The sequence below is a fragment of the Drosophila bipectinata genome, unplaced genomic scaffold (assembly GCF_030179905.1).
Source record: "Drosophila bipectinata strain 14024-0381.07 unplaced genomic scaffold, DbipHiC1v2 scaffold_214, whole genome shotgun sequence".
Lineage (NCBI taxonomy): Eukaryota > Metazoa > Arthropoda > Insecta > Diptera > Drosophilidae > Drosophila > Drosophila bipectinata.
In genome coordinates, this window is record NW_027222859.1 from 17,501 (window position 1) to 30,000 (window position 12,500).

The 12,500-nt window shown below is 31.3% G+C and overlaps 3 non-coding genes across 3 annotated transcripts in view; all 3 read left to right on the top strand.

The window, feature by feature from the left end:
- The window catches only part of LOC138927289 (small subunit ribosomal RNA), a 1,995-nt gene extending 1,609 nt beyond the window's left edge, over positions 1-386 (top strand). The window contains exon 1 of the ribosomal RNA XR_011443810.1: positions 1-386. This exon is cut by the window's left edge and continues 1,609 nt beyond it. This is a non-coding gene — a ribosomal RNA (small subunit ribosomal RNA).
- Positions 387-1,093: 707 nt separating this feature from the next.
- On the top strand, positions 1,094-1,272 carry LOC138927296 (5.8S ribosomal RNA). Its single transcript, XR_011443816.1, has one exon. It is a non-coding gene; the product is annotated as a 5.8S ribosomal RNA (ribosomal RNA).
- A 320-nt stretch (positions 1,273-1,592) lies between these two features.
- Positions 1,593-5,542, top strand: LOC138927293 (large subunit ribosomal RNA). The gene has a single exon (XR_011443814.1). It is a non-coding gene; the product is annotated as a large subunit ribosomal RNA (ribosomal RNA).
- Positions 5,543-12,500: the final 6,958 nt, after the last annotated feature.

Consider the following 12,500-nt stretch of genomic DNA (forward strand, 5'->3'; position numbering starts at 1 on the left):
GAGCAATAACAGGTCTGTGATGCCCTTAGATGTCCTGGGCTGCACGCGCGCTACAATGAAAGTATCAACGTGTATTTCCTAGACCGAGAGGTCCGGGTAAACCGCTGAACCACTTTCATGCTTGGGATTGTGAACTGAAACTGTTCACATGAACTTGGAATTCCTAGTAAGTGTGAGTCATTAACTCGCATTGATTACGTCCCTGCCCTTTGTGCACACCGCCCGTCGCTACTACCGATTGAATTATTTAGTGAGGTCTCCGGACGTGATCACTGTGACGCCTTGTGTGTTACGGTTGTTTCGCAGAAGTTGACCGAACTTGATTATTTAGAGGAAGTAAAAGTCGTAACAAGGTTTCCGTAGGTGAACCTGCGGAAGGATCATTATTGAATGAATCTTATCCGTTATTAAAATATTTATTATATATAAATATATAAATAAAAATTACCCAAAAATAAAAGACATATATATTATATTGAATATATAGACCATTTGTTGTCTTCAATATAAATTGCGTGTATATTTAATTAATATACATGCGTTGCGTGATGTATTGTTCATATTAAATTATGCGCATACATTGATAAATGCAACACCTAAAATATACATTGTTGTACCTGATATACAGGTTAATGCTTTATATAATATTAAAACAATATAAATTATATTTATATTGATTATATAAAACTAAGACATTTCGCAACAATTATTTTAGGTATATAAAAAAATTAAACATATTTTATATGTTTAAATATAGACGAATATATTGAATATAAATTGCGTGTATATTTAATTAATATACATGCGTTGCGTGATGTATTGTTCATATTAAATTATGCGCATACATTGATAAATGCAACACCTAAAATATACATTGTTGTACCTGATATACAGGTTAATGCTTTATATAATATTAAAACAATATAAATTATATTTATATTGATTATATAAAACTAAGACATTTCGCAACAATTATTTTAGGTATAAAAATAACTTTATTGAAGGAATTGATATATGCCAGTTAAATGGTGTATTTTTAATTTCTTTCAATAAAAACATAATTGACGAATTGTATATTTATATATATTTATAAAACTCTAAGCGGTGGATCACTCGGCTCATGGGTCGATGAAGAACGCAGCAAACTGTGCGTCATCGTGTGAACTGCAGGACACATGAACATCGACATTTTGAACGCATATCGCAGTCCATGCTGTTATGTACTTTAATTAATTTTATAGTGCTGCTTGGACTACATATGGTTGAGGGTTGTAAGACTATGCTAATAAAGTTGCTTATTATTATATATTTTTATAATGATATGCATATGGTATATTATTGGATATATTTATATATTCATAATATTAAATATAAAAGCAATTATCTCAAATATTTATAAAAGAAAAAATGAAGATATACAATTCTTTCTTTTTTCAATTCAAATAATACTGAGAAATGTCTAGCATAAAAAAAATTAAATTTTTTTTAACTAGAATTGTCTCTTATTTAAAGATGCGAAAATTGAAAATATATCAAATATATTGTTCTTCATAGAGATATATTGTTTATATATATATATACATTGCTTTATACAACCTCAACTCATATGGGACTACCCCCTGAATTTAAGCATATTAATTAGGGGAGGAAAAGAAACTAACAAGGATTTTCTTAGTAGCGGCGAGCGAAAAGAAATCAGTTCAGCACTAAGTCACTTTGTCTATATGGCAAATGTGAGATGCAGTGTATGGAGCGTCAATATTCTAGTATGAGAAATTAACGATTTAAGTCCTTCTTAAATGAGGCCATTTACCCATAGAGGGTGCCAGGCCCGTATAACGTTAATGATTACTAGATGATGTTTCCAAAGAGTCGTGTTGCTTGATAGTGCAGCACTAAGTGGGTGGTAAACTCCATCTAAAACTAAATATAACCATGAGACCGATAGTAAACAAGTACCGTGAGGGAAAGTTGAAAAGAACTCTGAATAGAGAGTTAAATAGTACGTGAAACTGCTTAGAGGTTAAGCCCGATGAACCTGAATATCCATTATGGAAAATTCATCATTAAAGTTATAATATTTAAATAATATTATAGAAATAGTGTGCATTTTTTCCATATAAGGACATTGTAATCTATTAACATATATAATTTATCATAAAATATGACTTATAGTTTATTCAAATTATTATGCTTGCATTTTAACATAGGATAAATGTCATTAATTTGATAAAGTGTTGATAGATTAATAAGAATACAGTGCGTTAATTTTTCGGAATTATATAATGGCATAATTATCATTGATTTTTGTGTTTATTATATGCACTTGTATGATTAACAATGCGAAAGATTCAGGATACCTTCGGGACCCGTCTTGAAACACGGACCAAGGAGTCTAACATATGTGCAAGTTATTGGGATATAAACCTAATAGCGTAATTAACTTGACTATTAATGGGATTAGTTTTTTAACTATTTTATAGTTAATTAACACAATCCCGGGGCGTTCTATATAGTTATGTATAATAATATTTATATTATTTATGCCTCTAACTGGAACGTACCTTGAGCAGATATGCTGTGACCCGAAAGATGGTGAACTATACTTGATCAGGTTGAAGTCAGGGGAAACCCTGATGGAAGACCGAAACAGTTCTGACGTGCAAATCGATTGTCAGAATTGAGTATAGGGGCGAAAGACCAATCGAACCATCTAGTAGCTGGTTCCTTCCGAAGTTTCCCTCAGGATAGCTGGTGCATTTTAATGTTATATAAAATAATCTTATCTGGTAAAGCGAATGATTAGAGGCCTTAGGGTCGAAACGATCTTAACCTATTCTCAAACTTTAAATGGGTAAGAACCTTAACTTTCTTGATATGAAGTTTAAGGTTATGATATAATGTGCCCAGTGGGCCACTTTTGGTAAGCAGAACTGGCGCTGTGGGATGAACCAAACGTAATGTTACGGTGCCCAAATTAACAACTCATGCAGAAACCATGAAAGGCGTTGGTTGCTTAAAACAGCAGGACGGTGATCATGGAAGTCGAAATCCGCTAAGGAGTGTGTAACAACTCACCTGCCGAAGCAACTAGCCCTTAAAATGGATGGCGCTTAAGTTGTATACCTATACATTACCGCTAAAGTAGATGATTTATATTACTTGTAATATAAATTTTGAAACTTTAGTGAGTAGGAAGGTACAATGGTATGCGTAGAAGTGTTTGGCGTAAGCCTGCATGGAGCTGCTATTGGTACAGATCTTGGTGGTAGTAGCAAATAATCGAATGAGACCTTGGAGGACTGAAGTGGAGAAGGGTTTCGTGTGAACAGTGGTTGATCACGAGTTAGTCGGTCCTAAGTTCAAGGCGAAAGCCGAAAATTTTCAAGTAAAAATAAATATTACAATTATTGTGAAAATTATATACTTGAATAATTTTGAACGAAAGGGAATACGGTTCCAATTCCGTAACCTGTTGAGTATCCGTTTGTTATTAAATATGGGCCTCGTGCTCATCCTGGCAACAGGAACGACCATAAAGAAGCCGTCGAGAGATATCGGAAGAGTTTTCTTTTCTGTTTTATAGTCGTACTACCATGGAAGTCTTTCGCAGAGAGATATGGTAGATGGGCTAGAAGAGCATGACATATACTGTTGTGTCGATATTTTCTCCTCGGACCTTGAAAATTTATGGTGGGGATACGCAAACTTCTCAACAGGCCGTACCAATATCCGCAGCTGGTCTCCAAGGTGAAGAGTCTCTAGTCGATAGAATAATGTAGGTAAGGGAAGTCGGCAAATTAGATCCGTAACTTCGGGATAAGGATTGGCTCTGAAGATTGAGATAGTCGGGCTTGATTGGGAAACAATAATATGGTTTATGTGCTCGTTCTGGGTAAATAGAGTTATAATCATTTATGGTTGTAACTTGTTCCCCGGATAGTTTAGTTACGTATCCAATTGTGGAACTTTCTTGCTAAAATTTTTAAGAATACTAGTTGGGTCAAACCAATTAGTTCTTATTAATTATAACGATTATCAATTAACAATCAATTCAGAACTGGCACGGACTTGGGGAATCCGACTGTCTAATTAAAACAAAGCATTGTGATGGCCCTAGCGGGTGTTGACACAATGTGATTTCTGCCCAGTGCTCTGAATGTCAAAGTGAAGAAATTCAAGTAAGCGCGGGTCAACGGCGGGAGTAACTATGACTCTCTTAAGGTAGCCAAATGCCTCGTCATCTAATTAGTGACGCGCATGAATGGATTAACGAGATTCCTTCTGTCCCTATCTACTATCTAGCGAAACCACAGCCAAGGGAACGGGCTTGGAATAATTAGCGGGGAAAGAAGACCCTTTTGAGCTTGACTCTAATCTGGCAGTGTAAGGAGACATAAGAGGTGTAGAATAAGTGGGAGATATTAGACTTCGGTTTGGTATCGACAATGAAATACCACTACTCTTATTGTTTCCTTACTTACTTGATTAAATGGAACGTGTATCATTTCCTAGCCATTATACGGATATATTTATTATATCTTATGGTATTGGGTTTTGATGCAAGCTTCTTGATCAAAGTATCACGAGTTTGTTATATAATCGCAAACAAATTCTTTAATGAGAGATGCATTCATGTATTATCGATTTGAAAATTTGGTATAACTCCAATTACTCAGGTATGATCCAATTCAAGGACATTGCCAGGTAGGGAGTTTGACTGGGGCGGTACATCTCTCAAATAATAACGGAGGTGTCCCAAGGCCAGCTCAGTGCGGACAGAAACCACACATAGAGCAAAAGGGCAAATGCTGACTTGATCTCGGTGTTCAGTACACACAGGGACAGCAAAAGCTCGGCCTATCGATCCTTTTGGTTTAAAGAGTTTTTAACAAGAGGTGTCAGAAAAGTTACCATAGGGATAACTGGCTTGTGGCGGCCAAGCGTTCATAGCGACGTCGCTTTTTGATCCTTCGATGTCGGCTCTTCCTATCATTGTGAAGCAAAATTCACCAAGCGTTGGATTGTTCACCCATGCAAGGGAACGTGAGCTGGGTTTAGACCGTCGTGAGACAGGTTAGTTTTACCCTACTAATGACAAAACGTTGTTGCGACAGCATTCCTGCGTAGTACGAGAGGAACCGCAGGTACGGACCAATGGCACAATACTTGTTCGAGCGAACAGTGGTATGACGCTACGTCCGTTGGATTATGCCTGAACGCCTCTAAGGTCGTATCCGTGCTGGACTGCAATGATAAATAAGGGGCAATTTGCATTGTATGGCTTCTAAACCATTTAAAGTTTATTATTTATATTTTAAACGACAATGGATGTGATGCCAATGTAATTTGTAACATAGTAAATTGGGAGGATCTTTGATCACCTGATGCCATGCTAGTTACATATGAAAACATTATTTAATACAATGACAAAGCCTAGAATCAATTGTAAACGACTTTTGTAACGGGCAAGGTGTTGTAAGTGGTTGAGCAGCTGCCATACTGCGATCCACTGAAGCTTATCCTTTGCTTGATGATTCGAAATATAAAAAAAATGTAAATATGCATGTGTAAATATGTATATTTAGTATAAAAAATCTTTATATGCTATATCTAAGAAAGCATATAAGGATTTATCACGGGTTGTCCACGTTTCCCTACTAATTGTGGCCTACTAACTGTTTCGTCATCTTATTAGTGACGTGAAAAATGAAAATAATATTTTTCATTTATATTGTTATAAGTCTTAAACCTTAAGACGGCGGGAGTTGAATTACTTTCGTTTAGGTAGCCAAATGCCTCGTCATCTTATTAGTGACGTGAAAAATGAAAATAATATTTTTCATTTATATTGTTATAAGTCTTAAACCTTATAACGGCGGAAGATGAATTACTTTCTTTTAGGTAGCCAAATGCCTCGTCATCTTATTAGTGACGTGAAAAATGAAAATAATATTTTTCATTTATATTGTTATAAGTCTTAAACTTTAAGACGGCGGGAGTTGAATTACTTTCGCATAGGTAGCCAAATGCCTCGTCATCTTATTAGTGACGCGCATGATTCAATTCAAGAGATTCCTTCTGTCCCTATTTAAAACCTCACGGATATTAAAAATATTAAACATATATTGTTATAAGTCTTAAACCTTAAGACGGCGGGAGTTGAATTACTTTCGCATAGGTAGCCAAATGCCTCGTCATCTTATTAGTGACGCGCATGATTCAATTCAAGAGATTCCTTCTGTCCCTATTTAAAACCTCACGGATATTAAAAATATTAAACATATATTGTTATAAGTCTTAAACCTTAAGACGGCGGGAGTTGAATTACTTTCGCATAGGTAGCCAAATGCCTCGTCATCTTATTAGTGACGTGAAAAATGAAAATAATATTTTTCATTTATATTGTTATAAGTCTTAAACTTTAAGACGGCGGGAGTTGAATTACTTTCGCATAGGTAGCCAAATGCCTCGTCATCTTATTAGTGACGTGAAAAATGAAAATAATATTTTTCATTTATATTGTTATAAGTCTTAAACCTTATAACGGCGGAAGATGAATTACTTTCGTTTAGGTAGCCAAATGCCTCGTCATCTTAATAGTGACGTGAAAAATGAAAATAATATTTTTCATTTATATTGTTATAAGTCTTAAACTTTAAGACGGCGGGAGTTGAATTACTTTCGCATAGGTAGCCAAATGCCTCGTCATCTTATTAGTGACGTGAAAAATGAAAATAATATTTTTCATTTATATTGTTATAAGTCTTAAACCTTATAACGGCGGAAGATGAATTACTTTCGTTTAGGTAGCCAAATGCCTCGTCATCTTATTAGTGACGTGAAAAATGAAAATAATATTTTTCATTTATATTGTTATAAGTCTTAAACTTTAAGACGGCGGGAGTTGAATTACTTTCGCATAGGTAGCCAAATGCCTTGTCATCTTATTAGTGACGCGCATGATTCAATTCAAGAGATTCCTTCTGTCCCTATTTAAAACCTCACGGATATTAAAAATATTAAACATATATTGTTATAAGTCTTAAACCTTAAGACGGCGGGAGTTGAATTACTTTCGCATAGGTAGCCAAATGCCTCGTCATCTTATTAGTGACGCGCATGATTCAATTCAAGAGATTCCTTCTGTCCCTATTTAAAACCTCACGGATATTAAAAATATTAAACATATATTGTTATAAGTCTTAAACCTTAAGACGGCGGGAGTTGAATTACTTTCGCATAGGTAGCCAAATGCCTCGTCATCTTATTAGTGACGCGCATGATTCAATTCAAGAGATTCCTTCTGTCCCTATTTAAAACCTCACGGATATTAAAAATATTAAACATATATTGTTATAAGTCTTAAACCTTAAGACGGCGGGAGTTGAATTACTTTCGCATAGGTAGCCAAATGCCTTGTCATCTTATTAGTGACGCGCATGATTCAATTCAAGAGATTCCTTCTGTCCCTATTTAAAACCTCACGGATATTAAAAATATTAAACATATATTGTTATAAGTCTTAAACCTTAAGACGGCGGGAGTTGAATTACTTTCGCATAGGTAGCCAAATGCCTCGTCATCTTATTAGTGACGCGCATGATTCAATTCAAGAGATTCCTTCTGTCCCTATTTAAAACCTCACGGATATTAAAAATATTAAACATATATTGTTATAAGTCTTAAACCTTAAGACGGCGGGAGTTGAATTACTTTCGCATAGGTAGCCAAATGCCTCGTCATCTTATTAGTGACGCGCATGATTCAATTCAAGAGATTCCTTCTGTCCCTATTTAAAACCTCACGGATATTAAAAATATTAAACATATATTGTTATAAGTCTTAAACCTTAAGACGGCGGGAGTTGAATTACTTTCGCATAGGTAGCCAAATGCCTCGTCATCTTATTAGTGACGCGCATGATTCAATTCAAGAGATTCCTTCTGTCCCTATTTAAAACCTCACGGATATTAAAAATATTAAACATATATTGTTATAAGTCTTAAACCTTAAGACGGCGGGAGTTGAATTACTTTCGCATAGGTAGCCAAATGCCTCGTCATCTTATTAGTGACGCGCATGATTCAATTCAAGAGATTCCTTCTGTCCCTATTTAAAAACTCACGAATATTAAAAATATTAAAAATATTTTCATATGGATATGCAATCGTATGGATATCCAAATATGTGTGGGAAAGTCGTACTTCCTATACGATAAATGACCGGATTGACGAAACCGTGTTCAAAAAGGTATATAGGGTAGGTGGTGTTCGGCCTACCAATATAATATTAAAATAATATTATATTAAACAGAAGATCGCCAGTATTAATATATAAGCATATGGTTATGAATACATATGCATATAACATATATGAAAATATATGAATATATAAAAAAAAATATATATGAATATGAAAATATTTATATGTATATGGAATATATGGTAGGTGATGATGTTAGCCTACCATATAATATATAATATAATAATTTAATTATATTATATTAAATATGGAAATATTAAAAATATATTAAAAATATTAAAAATATTTTCATATGGATATGCAATCGTATGGATATCCAAATATGTGTGGGAAAGTCATACTTCCCATACAATAAATGACCGGATTGACGAAACCGTGTTCAAAAAGGTATATAGGGTAGGTGGTGTTCAGCCTGCCAATATAATATTAAAATAATATTATATTAAACAGAAGACCGCCAGTATTAATATATGAGCATATGGTTATGAATACATATGCATATAACATATATGAAAATATATGAATATAAAAAAATATATATGGATATGAAAATATTTATATGTATATGAAATATATGGTAGGTGATGAGGATAGCCTACCATATAATATATAATATAATAATTTAATTATATTATATTAAATATGGAAATATTAAAAATATATTAAAAATATTAAAAATATTTTCATATGGATATGCAATCGTATGGATATCCAAATATGTGTGGGAAAGTCATACTTCCCATACAATAAATGACCGGATTGACGAAACCGTGTTCAAAAAGGTATATAGGGTAGGTGGTGTTCGGCCTACCAATATAATATTAAAATAATATTATATTAAACAGAAGACCGCCAGTATTAATATATGAGCATATGGTTATGAATACATATGCATATAACATATATGAAAATATATGAATATAAAAAAATATATATGGATATGAAAATATTTATATGTATATGAAATATATGGTAGGTGATGGTGATAGCCTACCATATAATATATAATATAATAATTTAATTATATTATATTAAATATGGAAATATTAAAAATATATTAAAAATATTAAAAATATTTTCATATGGATATGCAATCGTATGGATATCCAAATATGTGTGGGAAAGTCATACTTCCCATACAATAAATGACCGGATTGACGAAACCGTGTTCAAAAAGGTATATAGGGTAGGTGGTGTTCGGCCTACCAATATAATATTAAAATAATATTATATTAAACAGAAGACCGCCAGTATTAATATATAAGCATATGGTTATGAATACATATGCATATAACATATATGAAAATATATGAATATAAAAAAATATATATGGATATGAAAATATTTATATGTATATGAAATATATGGTAGGTGATGGTGATAGCCTACCATATAATATATAATATAATAATTTAATTATATTATATTAAATATGGAAATATTAAAAATATATTAAAAATATTAAAAATATTTTCATATGGATATGCAATCGTATGGATATCCAAATATGTGTGGGAAAGTCATACTTCCCATACAATAAATGACCGGATTGACGAAACCGTGTTCAAAAAGGTATATAGGGTAGGTGGTGTTCAGCCTGCCAATATAATATTAAAATAATATTATATTAAACAGAAGATCGCCAGTATTAATATATAAGCATATGGTTATGAATACATATGCATATAACATATATGAAAATATATGAATATATAAAAAAAAATATATATGAATATGAAAATATTTATATGTATATGGAATATATGGTAGGTGATGATGTTAGCCTACCATATAATATATAATATAATAATTTAATTATATTATATTAAATATGGAAATATTAAAAATATATTAAAAATATTAAAAATATTTTCATATGGATATGCAATCGTATGGATATCCAAATATGTGTGGGAAAGTCATACTTCCCATACAATAAATGACCGGATTGACGAAACCGTGTTCAAAAAGGTATATAGGGTAGGTGGTGTTCAGCCTGCCAATATAATATTAAAATAATATTATATTAAACAGAAGATCGCCAGTATTAATATATAAGCATATGGTTATGAATACATATGCATATAACATATATGAAAATATATGAATATATAAAAAAAAATATATATGAATATGAAAATATTTATATGTATATGGAATATATGGTAGGTGATGATGTTAGCCTACCATATAATATATAATATAATAATTTAATTATATTATATTAAATATGGAAATATTAAAAATATATTAAAAATATTAAAAATATTTTCATATGGATATGCAATCGTATGGATATCCAAATATGTGTGGGAAAGTCATACTTCCCATACAATAAATGACCGGATTGACGAAACCGTGTTCAAAAAGGTATATAGGGTAGGTGGTGTTCAGCCTGCCAATATAATATTAAAATAATATTATATTAAACAGAAGACCGCCAGTATTAATATATGAGCATATGGTTATGAATACATATGCATATAACATATATGAAAATATATGAATATAAAAAAATATATATGGATATGAAAATATTTATATGTATATGAAATATATGGTAGGTGATGAGGATAGCCTACCATATAATATATAATATAATAATTTAATTATATTATATTAAATATGGAAATATTAAAAATATATTAAAAATATTAAAAATATTTTCATATGGATATGCAATCGTATGGATATCCAAATATGTGTGGGAAAGTCATACTTCCCATACAATAAATGACCGGATTGACGAAACCGTGTTCAAAAAGGTATATAGGGTAGGTGGTGTTCGGCCTACCAATATAATATTAAAATAATATTATATTAAACAGAAGACCGCCAGTATTAATATATGAGCATATGGTTATGAATACATATGCATATAACATATATGAAAATATATGAATATAAAAAAATATATATGGATATGAAAATATTTATATGTATATGAAATATATGGTAGGTGATGGTGATAGCCTACCATATAATATATAATATAATAATTTAATTATATTATATTAAATATGGAAATATTAAAAATATATTAAAAATATTAAAAATATTTTCATATGGATATGCAATCGTATGGATATCCAAATATGTGTGGGAAAGTCATACTTCCCATACAATAAATGACCGGATTGACGAAACCGTGTTCAAAAAGGTATATAGGGTAGGTGGTGTTCGGCCTACCAATATAATATTAAAATAATATTATATTAAACAGAAGACCGCCAGTATTAATATATAAGCATATGGTTATGAATACATATGCATATAACATATATGAAAATATATGAATATAAAAAAATATATATGGATATGAAAATATTTATATGTATATGAAATATATGGTAGGTGATGGTGATAGCCTACCATATAATATATAATATAATAATTTAATTATATTATATTAAATATGGAAATATTAAAAATATATTAAAAATATTAAAAATATTTTCATATGGATATGCAATCGTATGGATATCCAAATATGTGTGGGAAAGTCATACTTCCCATACAATAAATGACCGGATTGACGAAACCGTGTTCAAAAAGGTATATAGGGTAGGTGGTGTTCAGCCTGCCAATATAATATTAAAATAATATTATATTAAACAGAAGACCGCCAGTATTAATATATGAGCATATGGTTATGAATACATATGCATATAACATATATGAAAATATATGAATATAAAAAAATATATATGGATATGAAAATATTTATATGTATATGAAATATATGGTAGGTGATGGGGATAGCCTACCATATAATATATAATATAATAATATTTATTATATTATAATAAATATGGAAATATTAAATTATTTTCATATGGATATGGATATGGATATGGATATGGATATACATATTCATATGGATATACTAAAATATACTGAAATATACCGATGAGTATATTTAGGTGAGGGTAAAAAGGCAAATAAATACCCAGCTTGACGAAAGTGTGTTCAAAAAGGTATATAGGGTAGGTGGTGTCGTCCTACCAATATAGTATATTATTTATATTATATGAATATACTAAAATACCGATGAGTATTTTTAGGTGAGGGAAAGAAGGCAAATAAATACCCAGCTTGACGAAAGTGTGGTCAAAAAGGTATATATGGTAGGTGGTGTAAGCCTATCTATATAATATAACATACTATATTATATATTATATATACACTATATTGTATACTTAGATAATATCGTTGAAGCGTCTACGTCTTATTAT